The sequence below is a fragment of the Leucoraja erinacea genome, chromosome 12 (genome assembly GCF_028641065.1).
Source record: "Leucoraja erinacea ecotype New England chromosome 12, Leri_hhj_1, whole genome shotgun sequence".
Lineage (NCBI taxonomy): Eukaryota > Metazoa > Chordata > Chondrichthyes > Rajiformes > Rajidae > Leucoraja > Leucoraja erinaceus.
This window is the reverse complement of record NC_073388.1, coordinates 37,542,474-37,565,199: the sequence shown is the minus strand read 5'-3', so window position 1 is coordinate 37,565,199 and position 22,726 is coordinate 37,542,474. Positions and strand designations below refer to the sequence as shown.

Genomic DNA, 22,726 nt, shown 5'->3' with positions numbered 1-22,726 from the left:
GATGGGCCGAATGGTCCAATTCTGCTCCTATGACATCAATTTATGAATAGAGAGGAGATAGGAAAGGTTTATAGGGATATGGGCCACGCGTACACAATGAGTCTAACTGGATGGTGGAATATGAGGCAACTTGGTCGGTATGGACGCGATGAACCCGAAGGACATGTTGCCGTGCTGTGGGTATGTGACGTATTCCCATCGCTGTGGGATGGGCACGATGGAGTAAAAACATACCAGAGCATAGAAACCCCATAGCATTCTGAGCGCCGGGAAGTGGGATTGACATAAATAGGCATGGAAACGATGGATCGAACGGCCTCTATCAGTGCTGCATTCCAAAATCGGAAGTGTTTAATCCGCTCTCTGGAAGCGATCGGATTGAAATTCTGCCCAAACCGCGATCGGCCCTCACCGAGACAGGCAGCGGACCCGGCGTGGAACAGTACGGGCCTCCCTGGACAGTGAGACTGCATGTTACCGAGAACACCAGCGAAAACAGAAAATTCTGCAACTCCTCTGTCCGGCCAGCATCTGCGGAGAGAGAGAGCAAATGTGACATGTGTGACATTTCATCGCAGCTGATGACACGACAGTTACTGTCAGGCTCAATAAAACTTTCCTTTCTAGATCGAAGGTCATTAACTGAACGCGGAACTGTGGCCGCATACTTCTGTATCGGCGACTAATTGTGGTCATTGAGAAGAAACCATTTTATCTCCGGAAGAAACCAATGTGTTTCCAGATGCTGCAAGTCCGAAATAAGAAAGGAAAATGTTAGAAAACCAGATTACATAAATACATAGACAATAGGTGCAAGAGTAGGCCATTCGGCCCTTCGAGCGAGCCCAACCATTCAGTGTGATCATGGCTGATCATCCACAATCAGTACCTCGTCCCTCCCTTCTCCCCATATCCCTTAATTCCGCTCGCCCTAAGAGCTCTATCTAACTCTCTTTTGAATTCAGGCGAGAGGTGAGGCGGAGCGAAAGTTCAGAGACTTTTCCTTGTATCCAGAGACGCTGGCAGTAGGAGAGAAGAGGTCGCCGGCCATGCAACGTTCAGTAATGAACCACGTTGCCGTGTACAACTAGAGTCTCACGTTGCACACAGGAAATTCCATTTTAGACGATTTCTATTTAATGAAGATTCACAACATTACATCATGATTCCGACCCAGCCAAACTTTCCCAGGCAGAGACACCCGAACTAACTTTGCAGGAGTTAGTATTTCCGGTAGCGTCACTTTGTGATTCGTGTGATGAGTATACAGCTGAGAGAAGTATTAATCTGTGCACAAAATCTTAACAACAGCTTGAAAAAAAACGACATTTCTCACCTGGGGGAATTATTGGAAGGATATTCATTCCCAGCGACATCTTATGTTTGCTTGTGAAAGTTACACACGGACTTCGGACCGAAGTTCTAACAAAGTTCTGGCATAACTCCCAGCTATTAGATTCTGCACCGTTAAGCCTGTATTGTACATAGAATGTATAGAAAGGAACTGCAGATGCTGGTTTACACCGAAGATAAACACAAAAAGCTGGAATAACTCAGCGGGTCAGGTAGCATCTCTGGAAAAAATGAATAGGTGACATTTCAGGTCGAGCCATAACCTCACTTATTCCTTATGTAGATAGGACCGTGGAGTGATGCAACATAGAACTGTGCCCTTCGGCCCATTATGTCAATGCTGATCATCAATTACCTATATATACGGATTTGCGTTACAGCATTTGATCTGTAGCCTTAAGCATTGGCGATTCAATTACTCTTTTAGATACATATTTTGTGAGAGGGCCCAGGTCCGCTGTTCCTACCACATCCTCTCGTCTCCCTCGGGATTAAATTAAAATGTCTACTTTTCTGCCTAAATCTCCGGATCAACTCTCCTGCAGCGCACACCTACCTTCCTCGCTTTTAACTAAACTGTGTTACTTCTAAACTTATTGACGATGCCCCAACATTTGGATTTAAATCAGTGATGCATGTTGTAACAAGCAAATAGCCGAGTACTTAACGCTTGGAGGGAGCACTAGTTAGATCCAGTCACAGCAATAACCAAGCATTGATTTCCACCCACCGTGCCCTTGAATCGCCCTTGAATCGTGGGCTGTACTCTGTTGACCAGACCGCCATGTGGATCTTATCAAAAACATTGCTCAATGTCTCGCAGACAACAATCAACAATCCACTTCTTTCTTGACTCCTAAAAAAACCCAACACGCGTTCCTTAACAACCTCCACCTCACCAACATCACTCTTTATTGGAACCACCATAGAACCGTGTCACCCCAGCACGACAGCGCCAGGCGAGCATAAATTATTTCATCTAATCCTATTCCTTTTGAGTTTACTCGAATAAAACTGGCCACGCATTCAAGATGAAGTCCTTTAAATTACTCTGATCCTTTGCTCTGAACTAGGTTGAATACAAATTGATTTTTGTTGTTGTCATCTCCGTGTTATATTTCATCCCCACCTCCTGAGCAGGTAAATTACTTTGACCTCATTTCATTCTCTTGCCGGTGTGTTTCCTTCCCCACCCCCCTCTATTTTTTTAAAGTACCTTGCTGCAATCAATCAATTCTCAGCAAAGAGCATTACTGTACCAGCTGTGTACAGTAATAGGGACGCTCGATTTATTTTCAAGATATATTCGAGCGGTGCAAAAAACGACTCCTCTCTGTTCGATCACTGCCCAGTAATTAAACCACGCGTATATCGTGTCACGTTGTAGATAAAGGCCTTTAAAACAGCCCATTTGAACGAGAAGAGTCCAGCTTTAACGGAAGACAGTCTTCTAGTCAGAAGTGCTGCATGTCAAACTGTATTACCTTTCAAAACTAAGTATCTCGATGAGAGAACTAAAGCTGGCAGGTTCGGGGGTACACGTGAGCTTTGCTGAGATCCTCGGTCGGTTAGTGCAGCCCAGATATCGCTTTCATATTCCGCGTCGCTGAATGTGAAACAGATGCGAAAGTGTTCATCAGTTTGTTCGGTCCCCCAGCGGCACAACCTGTTTATCAGCGAGGCTTCCTTCCTCCACCGTGTGAACACGGCGAAACCGAGGCGGCGTGTAGTTGGTCAGGGAAAATAAATACTTGTGTTTCTGATAGGAAGCATTTTCAACACTTCAGGTAATAAGTGTAAGTGTTCTTATATCTGGTGCCGAGTCTCGGCAGCTTGGGGTGTAATCTGGTACAACCCTGATTTAATGCGCAGCCATGGTGAAACCGGCCCCATTCACAGAGCAGAGTGCGCAGCTGACGGAAACTTGACACCAGCAACACAATGTTCTTCAAAGCGGAAGCCTGTAGTGCGTGTGGCCATAGTCAAAGATCATAGAGCCATGGTACTGTCAGTCTGCTACTTTCAAAGCCTCATCTTTTGTTACTCTCGCTAAGCTGGCCATACGTGTTTCTTCCGACTGCATTTATATTTTAAAGCGACCTCTTCTCATGTGGCTCCACATAACTTCGAAACTATAAGGCATGTTTATTGCAATGAACCATCTTCAAACAATTCAAATCTGCCCCGACCTGTTGTCCGTGTGCAGAGATGTTGCCGAGCGGACTCAGAAACACGAATAAACTGAGAAACAGAATGCCCTGCTAATGGTGCCAAATTAAATGAATAGTTCCGCATTTCGGAGAGTAAAACTGGACGAAGCTTGCGATTAAGAAATTGTTGAATTAATAAAACGACTCACATTTGTTCGTGCGTTGCTAGCAAATGGTAAAATAAAATAATTACCACCTTAAATAATCACATTAGCGATAACATATGTCCCTCCAAAACTCCCGTTAAATACTCTGGGATAGTTCTGCCATATTTTAGGTTATTTCCTCCCCCCACCCATACATAAATCACACATAAATCTGAGCCTATGTTTTCCATCTTCAAAGCGGCGCCTGGCTTTGTACTATAGTGGTCCTGGGTCACAACTCCGCAGGAATACTGTTGCCTAGACAACGTTAAAATGACGGCTAAAGGCCGAGCATAATGTTGCAGCTCATGGTAAAATAACAGCAACAAAATTATCTTTGCAACGGAGCCGGCATACAGAGCTGCTTGGCGGGGCTGAAGATGTTGGCTCTTAGCACTCAGATAGTCTCAGAGTCTAAATTAAAGAGAATCCAGACTCCTTTGAAAAACAGTTCTGATATATCACCCGTTTCTCGCGGAGAGAGCTCCCCGCAACCTCTTTCTCCTCTATTTTCCTCGTAACCCTTGACACCCTTACCAACCAAAACCTGTCAATCTCCGCTTTAAAAATAGACCAAATGACGGCCTCCACAACTAACTGAATGAATTCCACAGATTCACCACCCTCTGACTAACGAAATTCTACATTGTCATCTTTCCAATGGTACGTACTGAGGCTGTTGCCTTTAGCCCTACCCCCCCCCTTTTTAAACTTTCCATTCCCCCCCCCCCCCCCCCCCCCCCCCCCCCCCCAATCCTCCACCGTGATCTTATACATCTCTATTAGATATTCGTCGCCCCCACACTCCAGAGGTCCAAGGGATACAGTCCTTGCCTGCACAACCTCTCCCTGCAGCTCAGAACCCTCTGCCAAGTGATTTTTTTGGATGGATGAGGGAGCGGGTGAGGAGGCAAATCAACAACAAACTCGGCGGGCAGGGCCAGATGGGGAGAACAAGCGGCAGAAAATCTGCAATCGCCCCCCGCCCCCCTCCTCCTCCCCCTCCCCCTCCCCTCCCCCTACCCCTATCTATAGGACAGGTCCAGGTCCTTAGCTGGAGCTGCGGCTGTTCAGAAGGAGCTTTTCTGTGTTGAATCTAACCAGTTGCAACGGTAGGGCCGTTCACAACTCTTGCCGGGAATCCCCCCCAATGCCGGCCATTAATCATTGGCACCCGTCGCACCAATACACAGGGCGCACCGACCGCTGTCTATTCGTCGCGTCCGCATGTGTCCTCGGGCGGGCGAGTGAGGAGCGACAACACGTCAGTGCTCGCTTTCCCGTTTATTTCCAAACCGAAGCAACGCTCTTGTTCTTGATTCCATGGCCGGATTCAATGCTTTAATTTCCAGCCTTTCAAATTGTCTTAACTTCGAACATAAACGGCTATGAACAACAACCTCCACACAGAGCCATATGGAACGCGCTGCCAGAGGCGGTAGTTCATGCATGTACTATAATATCCTTTGAGAGACATTTGGATACATGGATAGGAAAAGTACATGCTACATGGATAGGCAAGTTTAGAAGAATATGGGCTGATTGCGGGCAAATATGATTAGCTTAGATGAGACGTTTAGTTCGACATGGACAAGTTGGGCCGAAGGGCATGTTTTAGAGCTCATGATGATATGTGTCTGTGACTCTATAACGGCGTTGAATGTAAACATGACCGAGTAAACATTTGCAACGCTTGAGCGTGGCGCTGTGGAAAACAACAGTTTGGGTTTCCCGAGTTAATTGATCTCCTTTCATTGAATCTAATTGCAATAATCTGGATTGTTCAATGTTGTTTTAGCAAGAGTGGGGTAGTTGCTTTCATCTACAGCCTGAACGACACCTGTGAATAATTAAATATGGAGAATGTAATGAGAGTTAGCGGCCAGGAAACGCTACCCGCTGGATTTAATTAGACGCAGAAACCGAAGCTTCTCTCTTGAACATCAAACACTCCGGGCAGTTCGCTGGCATCGCTGTTTTGTCAGTACCTCCCGATGTGCCCCGTATTCGTCCCCGCTCTGGCTCCACATCCCCAGCCCGGGACTGCTTTAACCCTTTGTGCCGAGCCCTTCTCCCGCGAGGTTGCTATTTGTTCCGGGTCCGCTGCCTCATCAACTACCGTATGGGTAGTTTTCACCCCAAGTGTCTGACCGCGGAGAGAAGCACAATCTCAGACATACAACGTAGAACAGTGCCATCTCTGGAGAAAATGAATAGGTGCCATTTTTGGGTCGTTTTTCTAAAGATGCCGCCTGACCCAGCATTTTGTATCTATCTTCGGTGTATACCAGCATCTGCAGTTCATTTCCACACATAGAACAGGCCCTTAGGCCCACGATGTCTGAGCTCATCATGATGCCAAGACCAACTCTTACCAACCTCACTCTCACCCCACTCCCTGCATATCCACGTGCCCATCCATAATCCCTTCAATGCCACTATCGTATCAGGTTCAGATTCAAACTGTATTGTCATTGTGCAGTGTACAAGTACAGAGACAACGAAATGCAGTTAGCATCTCACCCAGAAGTGCGAACACAGAATAATGGAACAGTAAAATATATATATGTATATACAGTAGCAGTAGTGCAATTTCGTTTTGGGGCGGGGGAGATCAGTCACTGGGAGAAAGAGTGTCCGGAGGGGGGTTGACTGGGAATCGCCGAGGTACAGAGAGTAGGGTAACAGCCGCAGGGAAGAAGCTGTTCCTCAACCTGCTGGTCCGGCAACGGAGAGACCTGTAGCGTCTCCCGGATGGGAGGAGGGCAAGCAGTCTGTGGTTCGGGTGAGAGCAGTCCTTGACGATGCTGCGCCCCCTTCGCAGACATCGCTTGCTCTGGACAGCTCAATGGAGGGGAGTGAGGAACCGGTGATGCGTTGGGCAATTTTCACCACCCTCTGCAGTGCTTTCCGGTCGGAGACAGAGCAGTTGCCATACCATACTGTGATACAGTTGGTAAGGATGCTCCCGATGGTGCAGCGGTAGAAGTTCACCAGAATCTGAGGAGACAGATGGACCTTCTTTTGTCTCCTCAGGAAGAAGAGGCGCTGGTGAGCCTTCTTGACCAGAGTTGAGGTATTGTGGGTCCAAGAGAGGTCAACGGAGATGTTGACCCCCAGAAACCTGAAGCTGAAAACATGTTCCACCTCTGTCCCGTTAATATGGATGGGGGTGTGCGTGCCACCCCTAGACCTTCTGTAGTCCACAATGAGCTCCTTGGTCTTCTTGGTGTTAAGGGCCAGGTTGTTGTCAGCGCACCATGCTGCTAAGAGCTGGACCTCCTCCCTATAGGCCGACTCATCGTTGTCGCTGATGAGACCAATCACCGTTGTATCATCTGCATACTTGATGATGGTGTTAGTACCATGTACAGGTGTGCAGTCGTAGGTGAAGAGGGAATCGAGGAGAGGGCTCAGCACACAGCCCTGTGGAACGCCGGTGTTCAGGGTGAGGGTTGAAGAGGTCTGGTTATCTAACCTAACAGACTGGGGTCTGTTGGTTAGAAATTCCAGTATCCAGTTGCAGAGGGAGGGGTCGATGCCCAGGTCGATGAGTTTGGTGATCAGTTTAGAGGGTATAATGGTGTTAAATGCTGAGCTAAAGTCAATGAACAGCATTCTCATGTAGGTGTCTCTGTTGTCGAGGTGGGAGAGGGCGGAGTGAAGTGCCGTTGAGATGGTATCCTCCGTACTCCTGTTCTTGCGGTAGGCAAACTGATAGGGGTCCAGTGTGGGAGGTAGGCAACCTTTGAGGTGTGCCAGGACCAGCCTCTCGAAGCACTTTGTGATGATGGGAGTAAGTGCAACTGGGCGGAAGTCGTTGAGGCTTGCCGCAGTGGAGTGTTTTGGCACCGGCACGATGGAGGTGGTTTTAAGGCAAGTGGGGACAGCTGCTTGGGCAAGTGGCAGGTTGAAGATGTCAGTCCAGACGTCTGTCAGCTGCGCAGCACAGGCCCTGAGGACGCGCCCGGGGATGCCGTCAGGGCCAGCAGCCTTTTGTGCATTAATCCTGCTCAGTGCTGCATACACATTGATGGGGGTGAGTGTGAGGGGTTGGTGATCGGCAGGGAGCACAGCCTTGATGGCCATCTCTTGATTGTCCCTGTCAAAGCGGCCATAAAAGTGGTTAAGCTCCTCAAGGAAGGAGGCGTCCCTGGATGTGGGGGTGGTGTTGGTGGGTTTATAGTCTGTGATGGCCTGGATGCCTTGCCACATGCGTCAGGGGTCGGAGTTGTTCTTGAAGTGCTCAATCCTTAGCTTGTAGCTGTGCTTGGCCTTCTTGATGCCCCTCTTCAGTTTAGCCCTGGATGAACTGTAGGCTCGAGCATCGCCTGACCTGAAAGCGGTGTCACGTGCCTTCAGCAGTAGCTTGACCTCGCTGTTCATCCATGGCTTCTGATTCGGGAATGTGGTAATCCGTTTGAGGGAGGTGACACTGTTAATGGTGGAGTTGATAAAGTCCAAAACGGAGGAGGTATACGAGTCAATGTCCGTGTGGGAGTCAAGGGTGTCCTGAGCTGCAAACACATTCCAGTCAGTGTTTCCAAAACACTGCTGAAGTGTGGAGTCCGCTCCCTCTGACCAAACTTTAACTGTCCTCACTGTGGGTTTAACACGTCTGATGAGTGGGGAGTACTTTGTGAGCAGGAACAATGAGAGGTGATCAGACTGTCCAAGGTGGGGGAGGGGGACGGCTTTGTAAGCTACAGCTGTAGCCGGAGTTCGTCCATTTTGTTCGCCAGTGAGCATACATCAAAGGCATCAAAGGTATTTTATTGGTCACATTCACATACACCCAGGTGTAGTGAAGTAAAATGCTTCTTGCCATTTTGCAGCACATAAAGAAGGAATACAGACATAACATTAATAAGAGTTTTAAACATAAAGAACATCCCCCCACAATTGTTCCCATTATGAGGGAAGGCACAAAGTCCAGTCCCCAACCCCAGTTCACCCATAGTCGGGCCCATTGAGGCCTCCACAGTTGCCTCCGGCATCGGGAGAGTCCTCTCAGCGGCTTGGGAACCCTGGAATAGCCGCTTCCGGACTGGAGGCCACGGCTTCCGAAGCGGCTTCCAAAGCCAACAAGGCCGCGCCGGTTGGAGCTCCACCACTGGCAATCTCATCTAGAGATCCCAGGCTCCCGGTGTAAAGTTCAGCGCCGCCGCCCGCAGCTGGTCGCTCCACAGTCCCGCAGCTCCGCGATGTTTTCCTCAGGCGATCTTCAGTTCACCGGAGCTCCAGCGTGGCGACCCAGGCAAGGCATCGCCCGCTCCGCGATAGCGCTCCAGCGCTGTGCCACCGCCGATGCCGAGGTTCTGGGCGGTCCGCGACAGGAAATGCCGCTCCAGGCCCGCTGGTAGGCCGCGAGGACGGGTCGAAGCTGCAGCCGGGAGAAAAGCTGCCTCTCCGACCAGGTAGGTACCCTGAAAGGTAGTTTCCCCCCCACATAAAAAAGTCTAGACCTCCAAACAAAACACTTAACTAACTAAAATAAAAAATAAAAAGATGAAAAGACAGACAGCTGCTGTACATGGCGAACTCCAGAGAGCTTGGTCCCATTCTGCCTAATCTCTCCTCATGGAATAAAACCAACATCTCAAGACTCATCACAATGAACCTTCCCTGAGCTCTCACCAGTGAAAGTACCAGGTTTCCTCAAAGCACCAACACCTGTCAATGCCTCATTATTTAAAGAAAATACATTGCCTTTTCATTGACCACATTAAATTGCCTGGCCTGTCATAGTCACTTAAACACTTCACATTCACCTTTTGTTCAAAATAACTTGAAATTTAAAATGATGCCAAATAAAGTTCGAAGATGCAGCAACTACTCAGCAGGGCAGAAAGAATCTCGGAGGAATACAGGTTTGTGTCGCCTGTCCCCTGCTGTTGGTCCTGCTGGATATACCACATACATATGGCCACATAGTTCAATCCCAAATTGCTCCAAGAACAAGCTTCCATTGTTCATCTGTTCAATCAACTGTTTTGTTCAAAAAAGTAGAATGGCATTGAATGAGCAATGTTTTAGTTTATCCTGAGCATTTCACACATGTAAATGATAACTCTGTTAAACTACCCCACCCACCCACTCTCTCCCTAAATCGGTTCCAACCCCCAAGCCAATTCCAATACTCTTTGCTCCCCTCATAGCCCTGTATCAATCCCACACTAATACTACTGCCCTGCTCTCTCCCCACAACCATGTGTCAATCCCACACTAATCCCACTGACTCACTCTCTCCCTACAGCCCTGTATCACTCCCAAAATACACCATTGCCCCATTCTCTATAGTCCTGGCTCAATCCTAAACTATTTACACAACCACACTCTCTTCCCCCTCTCCACAGCACTGTAGCAATCCCCAAGCAAACCGCACCTCCCTGTGATCCCGCCACAGTCCTGTAACAATCTTCAAACTAATCTCACTATTTTCTATTTTCTCCTCCTGTAGCACTGTTTAAATCACAAACTAATCCCACTTCCCATGATCCCAACTCGAATAACGGCCCCGCTCTCTCCCCAAAATCCCAACTCTAATAAAGTATTGATAATTACTAATGATAATCATAAACAAATGATATGACCCTGCTCTCCCCCCATAATGCCCATTCAGCCCAGCAATATTTTAGAAAGATTCTGAGTGCTGTGTGATGTGAAGATTTCTGAATGCTTGACAGCTGTGATAATGAAGTATGATTTGTCCTTGTGGTTTGGCCGGTAATTGAAGAATAACAATATATCATCATTGACAAAAGAACCAAGGGATTAGTGTAGGTGTTTAAAAAAAAATGTTGGTTAGGATGCAGACCATCGCAACATTGAATGATGCACAAAACAATAATGCATTTTATTGATGAATTATTTATAAAAGGATAATTGAAAGATTTAAGTTAAAGTAAAGGGGTGAAGAGAATAACAAGGTCAGTATTTTCTGAGACCAGCACTGATACAGTGACCTAATTGTTGCGATCAATGCTGGGAAATCACAATAATCAATTGGTATTGGTTTATTATTTGTTTTGCGTGTCATCCAGGCAGATCATACAACGTACGAGTGGAACTCCAGGAAGCCATGAATCATAGAGCCAGCAAAACAAATAGCAAGGAGAGGAGCTATCCACATACTGGCATATTAAAGATGTTCAGCAGGAATATGATCGAAGCCACTCTCTTTGTTGTTGGACAGCTTGTTCATAGCATGTTACACCTCATGTGACATAATCACCATTGAATCATTACTCTCAATATTGTCCACCCTATATAAATTACTTTGGACACAGCTGAATAGAGTACTAGAATGCTGTCACCATAACTGCAATATTAGCTGTTCTGGAGATTCCATCTACAGTGTAAGGTAGAGATGTTTTACAGTCGTTAAATCAGTAGCATTGTTACTTAGCAGCTTCTTAGTGATGGAATCAGCCCTCATGGCTTGCTAATTTTTACAGATGAAGCGAACAACATACTTATATCCTGCATAGTGAGCTTCTTGTACTCATGCACAGGCCATTGTCTGGGTTTACCTGCCATAGCCCACGATTTAGTGGCTTCACGGGCTTCAGCATGATACTCAGCTACTTACTTATTTCAGCCAGGCCTGATGTTATGTGTCTTATTTTTATGCTTGCAGTAGAGCTTACTGCCTCCATATAAAGTGCTTACCATATCATTATACATGGAGCAGATATCTCCCCTATGCTTCACTTTCTTACAATTAACAGTACTACACATAATTATATCTTTAGGGAGATGAATATTGCTTAAAGATTTATCATCTATTATGAGCATAATAGGCTAAGATGTCTTCCTTTGTGAGGGTTGACCAGTCCAGTTTTTCTGTGTTAACACTATTTCCATCCTTGGATACCACAGGTAGATGTTCAACATTTATTGTCATAGCAACAGGAATATGAAAATGAATAATACGAAGGGGTGATTGATGGTTGGCGTGGACTCGGTGAGCTGAAGGGCCCATTTCCATGCTCTAACTCCAAACTAAACTTAACTAAACTAAGCTATAATAGACTAAACTAAATTGAACTAAGCTAGATTAAACATAGTTAACATATGAGAGGTCCATTCACGAGTCTGATAACAGTGGGGAAGAAGCTGTTCTTGAATCTGGCAGTACATGCTTTCAAACTTTTGTATTGATCTCCAATGGAAGAGAGGAGAAAGAGGAATGACTGGTGGGTGAGTGGTCCATGATTATGTTGTCTGCTTTCCCGAGGCATTTTGAAATGTAGGGTGGGGCGGGGGGGTGGGGGGGGATGAGAGAAACTCATCTGTGTGATGGTCTGGGTTGCATCCATAACTCTCTGCAGTTCTTGTGGTCTTGCCTAGATCCATTGTCATATCAAGCTGTGATCTAGGGTGCATCTGTAGAAATTGGTAAGTCATTAGGGACATCCAAAATTTAAAGAATATTTTAGATTATTAATATAAATAATTAGCAAGAGTGATTTAAGTCAGTTTTCAACCAGAATGAGTTCCACTTAAATACTTCACCTTTCAACCCATGTCCCATCCAAGATGTTAACTGCATTGAGGTACATCTTGTACAACCAGTGCTTTGTCAGTACGTTTCCAAACCTTATCATTTTCTACTAATAATTCAAAATCATTCCTTCAAATTTAATAAATTGAATCAAACAATACAGGTAATGTATAAAATTCAAATCATGAAGTTGCTTGTTGCGATATAGCACGCTGATATCAGCCTAGCGGAGATATTCTCTTTGACCTTTCCATCTCTTCCTCAGCCTCTCCGTAACTTAAAGCTTATTTTATCTTTTTCCTTGTTTTGACAAGGGGCCTTCGACCTGAGATTACTCAGTCTCTGAATGTTTCCAGTTCAGCATCTATTTGTTATGGTTAATCCCCAGGCTAGTAGATGGCAAGCCCAGATATTCCACAGGGATCAGTGCTCCCTGGATATGGAAAGGCATGGTAAATTGCATGTTAGTCTGAAGAAAGGTCTTGACCCAAAACGTCACCCATTCCTTCTACCCAGAAATGCTGCCTGTCCCGTTGAGCTAGGGTATAGTCCTGATCTTCCAGCATTCCGCATTGCAGACATTAGACTTTTTCTCTGTAATGCTATAACATTGTAAACATATATTCTACACTTAAATATTTTTCTCTTTACATTACCTGTTCCATTTGCTGGAATTTAGAAGGATGAGTGGTCATCTTATAGAAACAATAACATTCTTAAGGGATTGGACAGACTCAATGCAGGAAAAATGTTCCCGATGTTGGGGGAGTCCAGAATCAGGGGTCACAGTGTAAGAATAAGGGGTAGGCCATTTAGGACTGAGATGAGGAAAAACATTTTCACCCACAGAGTTGTGAATCTGTGGAATTCTCTGCCACAGAAGGCAGTGGAGGCCAATGCACTGGATGTTTTCAAGAGAGAGTTAGATACAGCTCTTAGGGCTAACAGAATCAATGAATATGGGGAGAAAACATGAACAGGGTACAGATTTTGGATGATCAGCCATGATCATATTGAATGGTGGGGTGTTGGCTCAAAGGGCTGACTGGCCTACTTCTGCACCTATTTTCTATGTTTCTATGTATTTGTGTATTGCACGATTGTATTCATGCATAGTATGATCTAATTAATTGGATAGCATGCAAACAAATGTTTTTCACTGTATCTCAGTACACCTGACAATGATAAACCAATATCAAATGTGCTCCCCTCACTCCACAGGCGTGGGTGGGAACAAACAACCCCCTTCTGACTGATGTCCGAGTCTCTGGGACAAGGGCCGGAAGAGCTTTGAAATGAAGTGAGGTAGACTGGCTGTGCGAGGTTTGTTCACCCCTGTACTTCACGCTAGCTGCCACACACTCGGGAGTAGCCTTCTGTCCGATCCAACTAATTCTGCTGTCCCTCGATTAAAACGTACCATCAATGCTACAGGAAGAAAACAAACATCAAGTCAAGTTTATTTGTCACATACACATACGAGATGTGCAGTGTTGTATTAATTATTCTACATTAAACCGCTCTTGCTACTTGCAGCGAAGCATGAACCTTTCTGGAGGCAAGCTTGCTTTGTTTTAAAGCATTCTTGAGATTACTTGGATGCATATCACAAACAAACTATGCACAGCGAGATGCAGCTCCAAGTGATGAAGTTTAATTATTTCATGATATTCCCCACATGATGTGCTGGCTCCAGGAGACGGTACCATGATTGCTTTAACATGTGTTTGGTTTAACTGCTTGTTCTGTTGGAAAATTTAAGTTCCTGTCGGGTGCTGGGCAGTTGCTGGATCACTCCACCAGCGTTTCACATGGTTTAGGTTTATTATCATCTAAGTTGCAGAGAAAAGGTACTAGAAGAGGAACAATGTACAGAGTAGGAGACCTGAAGTGCAGGGTGTCAAAGATCACAGGTTGAAGATGGGAGAATGGAATCGCAAGGGAAAAATAGATCAGCCATGCTTGAAGGTAGAGTACACTTGATGGGCCGAATGGCCTAATTCTGCTCCTATGTCTTATGGTCTTATGGTCTAAAAGTTTTGTTTTGCATGAGTCCAATCAGATCAGATAATACTACAAATTAAATACAATCTCCAGTCAAACTCAAGTATAATAGGTAGTCAAAGGTGAAGATACTTAGGGCAGAATATAGTTCGCAGCATTGTAGTGCATCAGTTCTATAGACAAAGTCCAATGTCTGTAAAGGGGTAGAGGTGATTCAGACAGTACCCTAGCTTATGGAAGGACCGTTCACAAGCCTGATACAGAGAGCAAGAAGCTGTTCCTGAGTTTGGCTGTGCGGCCTTCAAGCTTCTATACAATCTGCCGGGCGGGAGCAGGGAGAAGGAATGACGTGCTATGAAGTCAGTACAATTGTGAGTCTGGGATTAATGCAATTTGGTGGATTTAGGACATCATGTGATTTAGATTAAAGGTGATTAATTGAGTTTGCATGCATGTCTGACTTCCACCTTTTCTAGGTCTAAATCCTGGAACTCCCCACATAAGAGTACAGCACCATAACATTGATACATGATAAAGGGAATAACATTTAGTGCAAGATAAAGTCAAGTAAAGGTACACAAAAATGCTGGAGAAACTCAAAAGGGTTTCGGCCCGAAACGTTGCCTATTTCCTTCGCTCCATAGATGCTGCTGCACCCGCTGCGTTTCTCCAGCATTTTTGTGTACCTTCGATTTTCCAGCATCTGCAGTTTCTTCTTAAACATAAAGTCAAGTCAAGTCTGATTAAAAATAGTCCAAAGGTGTATGGATAAGGGCAATGTGACTGACGTAGTCCAAATGGACTCCACAAAAGGCTTTTGACATTAAAGTGACTAGGGAGAGAATAGGACCCCTCTAAGACCAAAGTAAACATCTACATGTAGAGCCACAGGAGATGAGTAAGATCCTCAAGGATACTTCTCCTCTGTTTTAACCGTGTAGTCATAGACATGTAGAGGGAATTCAGGAGAGTTAATGGGGATAGTCTGCATTACAGTCGAGGAGGTGCTGAACCTCTTAATTTATGAAACATAGAAACATAGAAATTAGGTGCAGGAGTAGGCCATTCGGCCCTTCGAGCCTGCACCGGCCATTCAATATGATCATGGCTGATCATCCAACTCAGTATCCCGTACCTGCCTTTTCTCCATACCCTCTGATCCCCTTGGCCACAAGGGCCACATCTAACTCCCTCTTAAATATGGCCAATGAACTGGCCTCAACTACCCTCTGTGGCAGAGAGTTCCAGAGATTCACCACTCTCTGTGTGAAAAAAGTTCTCATGTCGGTTTTAAAGGAATTCCCCCTTATCCTTAAGCTGTGACCCCTTGTCCTGGATTCCCCATACATCGGAAACAATCTTCCTGCATCTAGCCTGTCCAACCCCTTAAGAATTTTGTAAGTTTCTATAAGATCCCCTCTCAATCTCCTAAACTCTAGAGAGTATAAACCAAGTCTATCCAGTCTTTCTTCATAAGACAGTCCTGACATCACAGGAATCAGTCTGGTGAACCTTCTCTGCACTCCCTCTATGGCAATAATGTCCTTCCTCAGATTTGGAGACCAAAACTGCACGCAATACTCCAGGTGTGGTCTCACCAAGACCCTGTACAACTGCAGTAGAACCACCCTGCTCCTATACTCAAATCCTCTTGCTATGAAAGCCAACATGCCACTCGCTTTCTTTACTGCCTGCTGCACCTGCATGCCTACCTTCAATGACTGGTGTACCATGACACCCAGGTCTCGCTGCATCTCCCCCTTTCCCAATCAGCTACCGTTTAGATAATAATCTGCTTTCCCGTTTTTGCACCAAAATGGATAACCTCACATTTATCCACATTAAACTGCATCTGCCAAACATTTGCCCACTCACCCAGCCTATCCAAGTCACCTTGCAGTCTCCTAGCATCCTCCTCACACCTAACACTTACAAAATGAAGCTTTGTAAATCTCCAGAACTTAATAAGGTGTATCCCAGGACACTGTGGGAAGCTGGAGAGGAGGCAGGGAGAGCCTTTTCTGAGGTTTATGTATCATCATTAAGGATGGGTGAGGTGATAAAAGACTGTGTAGCTAACGTTGTTCTTTTGTTTGAGAAAAGGCTGCAAAAGCTAATATAAGTAAGTTACTAGATGGGATCCTGAGGGATAAGGCATATGTGGAAAATAGAGGAGATGACCAGGGATTGTCAGAATGGTTTTGTACGGGGAGAACATGCTCATTGAGTTTTTTTGAAGTACTAACCAAGAAGGTTGAGGGCAGGGCCATGAACATAATCTATATGGTCTTCAACAAGGCTTCGGGTAAGGATACACCTGATAAGCTGCTCTGGAAGGTTAGATTTCATGGGATTTAGGGAGAACTAGCCGACTGGATTCAGAATTGGCTTCATTGGAGGAAGTCAAGGATTGTGGTGGAAGGTTGTTTTTCAAACTATTTTAATGTCACAATTGCTGTGCATCAGGGATTGGTGCAGGGCTCATTGCTGTTTGTCAGTTACATCAATATTTTGGAAGAGAATGTACAAGACATGGTTAGTAAGTTTGCAGATAGCATTAAAGTAGTTGGAATCACAGACAATAAAGAAGGATATCAACAATTACAATAAGATTTTGAACAAGTGGGTAAGGGCTGAATAATGGAAATTTGAATTTAATTCAGATCGATGCTAGGTGTTACATTTGGGAACTCATACTAGGACAGGGCTTTGTCAGTGAATGATAGGGTCCTGTGGAATGTTATAGAGCAGAGGGATCTAGGAGTGCAGGTACATAGTTCACTGAGAGTGGAGTCACGGTAGACAAGCTGGTGAAGAAGGCTTTTTGCATGCTGGCCTTTATTGCTGCCCCCCATCAGTGTCCCAGAGACTGCTTCAGGCAGCGTACTGAGTATAGAAGTTGGGACATTAGGTTACAGTTGTACAAGACATTGGTGAGGCTAAACTTGGAGTCATGTGTTCAGTTTTTTTCACCCTGCTATAGTAAAGATGCCAGTGAGCTGGAAAAGTGCAGGGAAGATTTATTGGGAAATTGCCAGGCGAGGTTGGGCAGTCTAGGACTTTATTCCTTGGAATGCATGAGGCTGAGGGGTGATCTAGAATCATGAGGGCAAAAGGTAGTTTCAATGCACAGGGTATTTTACACTGAGTAGGAGGATCAAGAATGAGAAGGTATGTTTAAAGAGAGGGGAAATATCTAATAGGAAACTGAGGGGGAAATTTCCCACGCAGGAGGTGGTAGTTATATGGAATGAGTTGCCAGATGAAGTAGTAGAGGCCGGCACAATAACATTTGGACATGTATATGGATAGATTTAGAGAGATTTGAGTCAAATGCAGGGAAATGGGACTAGATAGATGGGCAACTTGGTCAGCGTGAACAAGTGGGCTGGAGGGACTGTTTCCATGCTGTACGTTTGAATTAAAGAAGATATTATCTATACTCAGAGCGCTAAAGAAACTAAGTAGATTTTTAAAAAAGTGGAATATATCATACAATGAAAGTAGCAGCAGAATCAATGTTTTTTAACAAAAGCAATGTAAAATTAAATAGATAGGATGTGCTGGTGTGCTGATCAGCCACTGAATGAGCAGCTTCTATTGAAGAACAGAGAACACAGTAGCCTAATAAGGTGCCACCCACACAGTCTGACTGACCAGATCGTCTGTTGCAGCGGTGTTACAGTAGTTGATTCAATGATGCTTTATTGTCACGTGTACCTTGGTACAGTGAAATTCTTTGATTTTGCAAATAATCCGGTAAAATAGTAAGATTAAACGAGAATTTACCAGTTTGAAGTTTGATCTGTATTTTATGAGGAGTTACGATGAGGGATTACGTGAAGAACCCGTTCAGCACGCATGCGCAGCATACTTCAAAGCAGCGGTGTGGAATCACAGATAGACACAGTTATTGAAGCAAACATAGTAAAGATAAGGAGACATCAGTTTATGAATTTGACTCGTATTATTGAGGGTGGGAGCGGAGGGCACGTAATCCCTCATCGTAACTCCTCATAAAATACAGATCAAACGTCAAACTGGTAAATTCTCGTTTAATCTTACTATTTTACTTCGGAGTCACATGAGTGATTCCGTGAAGATTTCAAAGCTCTGTGATTTCAAACTATGTAACAGTTATTACTACATCACTGCCGAAGTCTTTGAGGGAGGAAGTGTGTTATCGTAACCAACCAATGAATCTGTTTGTAGAAAAACACAACGTTATTTTAACAATAACAACAAATAAATTAAATTGCTCCCCTGAGCTTAAATTAAATATTTGCAGTCTGTAAAATCTTTCCTGCAAATAAAACAGTTTTGCCAACGGCTTATTATAAAATTTCTGAACGGTCTTTCCCCCCACCATCCTGCTGTAGCCAGGATGTGGTTTATAGGCACGTCCATTTTTTTAGCCGTCGACGTGGATGCTGCCCTGGTGGAATGAAATTTGTACATGTTAGTTTTTATCCCAGCAGCTTTTAGCACCTGCTTGAGCCATCTCGAAATGGCTCGTCACCCGACCATAAGGTTTTTTATGACTGACCCACAAGGCTTTTCATCTCCCTCGAATATTTTGGTTGTGTCTATGTAAGAATAATAGGGTCATGGCACATAACCGTGTTTCTGGCGGGTAAGCCCGGAATTCCATGATTGGATTAGGTGTTCCTGGTCTGCTCTGTTTGATCATTCCCTGGATAATGACAGAGATCTGGCCTGGAGCTGTGAGCATGGTGTCCAGTCGCAACAGGTGTAGTGACTGGACTCTATGTGCAGCTACAAGTGCCATCAACATGATTGTTTTGAGCATAGATGGTTCCAGGTTGAGGGATCTGGCTGGTGGCCATCCCCTGAGGTATGTCAGGACCACACTGACATCCCATATATGGGTGTACCTTGATCTAGGGGGTTAGAGTTGTAAATACCCTTCATTAGTTTGACCACCAGCTGGTGGGACCCCATGGCCTGTTGTCCTGGAACTGGTTTTAAATAGACAGGCAGGGCAATTCTAGCTGTGTTGATGGCTCTGTAGCTGAGTCCTTCATCATGGTGAAGGTTCGCCAGGAATTCCAGTACGTTGGTAACTGTAGCGGTTTGAGTAGGTGGTCCCTGTATCCAAGCAGTACTTCTCCCATTTTTTGATGCTGGACAAGTGCTGTTTTTTAGTGGATGTTCGGAGGGATGCTGACATGGTGTCGACGGTTTGTTCTGATAATCCCAGTCCCAGAAGTGGTTTGTGCAGAATCTGCAACCCAGGAGTTTGATTTTTTCATGGCACGGGTGGCTTGTGCCCGACACTGGGTGTTAACAACTCTGGGTCACTGGGGAATACCATCGGAGTTTCAACAACCATGTCATGGAGTATTGGGAACCATGGCTGTGTAGGCCAGTCGGGTACTACCAAAATACCTGAAGCAGAGTCCATTTGTACTGTGCGTAGTCCCCGACTGATGAGGCAGAAGGGAGGAAATGCATAGAAGAAGAATTTCCCCAATCCAGCGCGAACGCATCTACCGCTGCTGCCTCAGGGTCTGGTTCCCAAGCGAATTACATAGGCACCTGGTGATTTAGCCTCGATGCAAATAAATCGATATCTGGTGTGCCATATTGCTTAATAACTTTTGTGACAAAAAAATTCCATTCGATGTTGTCATTAAATTTACGTGACATGGTGTCTGCCACTGTATTTAGCTTACCTGGCAGGTAAGTTACTGATAGCCAAATATGTCTTTGGACACACCATTGCCAAATTGTGTTGACCAACATGTCGCATGATACCGATTTTATGCCGCCCATATGGTTAATGTAGGCCACCACCGTAGTATTATCTATTTGTAACCGTACATGCAAGTGATGCATATTTATGCATATGCTTTTAAACCATAAAAGTCACCCAACATCTCTAGATAATTAATGCCCAGTGTAAGTGATAACGATGATTCTGGGTTAGTCCATCTACTACTTGTGCTGGATATAGAGTTAGTTGCTCCCCAGTCTTGAGCACTGGCATCTGTTTGGATAACTGACGTAGGGTTAGTGATGATAATAGGCTGAAACTATGTCAAACGTTTTTTGCCCACCACTGTAGTTCTGATATTACTTCAGTGGGTAACTTCATGAAACGATCATAATGACCTGTATGTCGTTTTTGGTACAAAGGTCCGAATTATGTAGCCGGAAATGCTGCTATCATTTTCCCAATTACTCTGTTACTTGTCGAGTTGTTGGTAGTTTGTTGACCATTAAATTGTTGCATGATTGTGCCAATTCAACTATTTTGTCTCTTGGCAATGTTACAGTCACGTAGACTGAATTAATTGTGAAGCCCAAGTAGTCCATGATAGAGGATGGCTTCAACTTAGATTTATCTGGATGTAAGACAACCCCAGGGTTTCGAATAACTGTTTGGTAGCTGAACAGCTAAGATAGTCAAATTCATGGTCTTGCCTACCATTTAGGATATCATCAAGATATGCCATGACAATATGTTTTTGTCTTCTGAATATTGCCAGAGCTGGTTTTAGTGTCTTGGTGACAATCTTGGGCTGATGTGAACCCATTGGGTAACGCTTTAAACTGCTATAGCTGCCCCATCCAGGTAAATTTCAGGTATCTGCGATGATCCTTGTGAATGGTACTAAATAGTAAACATCTTTAAGATGAATGCTTGCCATGAAGTATCCTTTGGAATTTAGTTGTTTGGCAGTAACAACCGGTTCCATTTTGAAATGTATATACTTAACAAACATATTTAGTGAAGTTAAGTCAATGATGATGCGACATCCACCATCTTTTTTGGGTTTAGTGAATATATTTGATACGAATTGCAAGGGTTCAGGTTTTCCCATGATACCCTTTGTAATTAGTCTCACCAGTTCAGCTTGTCCCTCTTGTTTCTTTAACGGAGAGGGGAAAAATACCCTCTGGGGTGAATGTTGACCTGGTGGCAATTTTTCTAGTATGAATTGTATTCACTAATGCCATTGAGTATATACTGATCACTCGTGATAGACTCCCATGTGTTAGTATTACTCTATATACTGGTAGGAACCAGACCCACCTACCTCCATGGTTATGGGTATTCTTCTGTTTCCTGCCAGTCCAACGAGTGTTGCACGTCGTCTGACATGGCGGTGACGTTGGGGGGTGGCACATTTTCCATGGGATCCGCTCTGGGCCCTGGTCTAAAGAAGACTTTCGGTGATAGATGCGGACCCCGAGCTTTCATCAGTCCGATATGGTAGACGTTGACTGATGGACGCGATGGGGTGCTGCTGCGTAGGAATTACTGTTTTTGGTTACTCGTCCCGGCCCTGCCCTCATGAGCCGAAAGTTTTGTAAAACCTCTTGCAGGTCCTTCATATGCTTTGTGAGGTTTTTGCCAAAGAGCAGTGGGTCTGGCTCAGTGGCTGGGGTATGCACAACCCCGCAATGTAGGATTTTATGGCAGGTCTTATGACTTGTTTACGAAGGTTGTGGTCATCTCCGTATTTGTCCATGGAACGAGGAAAAAACGATGTGATGGCTGTCGTCAGGCTTTTAACGCCTCCTGCATGTGGGATTTCCACGTAGCTGTCCACCACACCACCACACCTAGCAGCTCTTCCTGTTCCTGCACCCCTTGCATACTCCCGAGATCTTCAGCCATTGCCCCTGTTCTTGACCAGCCCAGTCCTGGTCACCAAAGCTATCCTCTGGAAAGGAGGAAGCAATGGACAGTGCACAAGGCACTGTGGAGGGAGAGCCTGACCCCCTCTGCGAGAGCGCCCCTCCTGGGGTGCACCTCGCTGGAGCTCCTGCTCCAAGAGCCGCTCTATGCGGCTCAGGCGGCTGTCTCTCCCCCGCCTGGGTGGAGAGACGTCCCCGTCCGATAAATCGGAGCCACCGGCCGGACGCCTCTTCCTTGGCTTTACATCCAGCCCGCTGCTCAGGCGCTAGCGGGCTGGGCTCGGCGCGGTGTCGGGGTATAGCGGACCGCCCGGTAAGCGGTCCTACTGCCTTGTTGCTGCCCCCGTGAGATGGAACGCTCCTCCGTGGAGTCGAGCAGGGGGCAGGTCTGTTCAGGCGGCTGTCTTTCCCCCCGTGCGGGTGGAAAGACGTCCCGTCCGATAAGTCGGAGCCACCGGCCGGACGCCTCTTCTGTGGCGGTTCTTCCAGCCCACTGCTCAGGCGCTAGCGGGCTGGGCTCGGTCACGGTGTCGGGATAGCAGAGTGCCGGGTAAGTGATCCTACCGCCTTGTTGCTGCCCCCGTGATGGAAACGCTCCTCCGTGGAGTCGAGCGGGGGACAGGTCTGTTCCGTTGCTGCCCCACCCCCCAGATGGACGCTCCTCCGTGGAGTCAAGCGGGGGACAGGTTTGTTGCAGAGCCTTTCTTCTCTGCCGGACAGCAGAAGACTCCCTGTGAAAGAAAAAGCCGACGTCAGCTTACCTGACGGTTCGTTCTTTCACCTCCATAGCGGGAGCGCCTGACTCCCGCTGTGCCGCTGTTGCTCTGCTGGATGTAATG

General features: G+C 45.7%; 1 long non-coding RNA gene across 2 annotated transcripts; it reads right to left on the bottom strand.

Annotated features, from left to right (window-relative positions):
• Window positions 1–324: 324 nt before the first annotated feature.
• Window positions 325–3,787, bottom strand: LOC129702269 (uncharacterized). Of its 2 annotated transcripts, XR_008724354.1 has the most exons (3): window positions 2,838–3,787; window positions 1,337–1,473; window positions 325–745 (listed from the first exon to the last, which is right to left on the bottom strand). It is a non-coding gene; the product is annotated as an uncharacterized LOC129702269 (long non-coding RNA). The 2 variants fall into 2 exon arrangements; XR_008724353.1 differs by having other exon boundaries at window positions 1,337–3,787.
• Window positions 3,788–22,726: the final 18,939 nt, after the last annotated feature.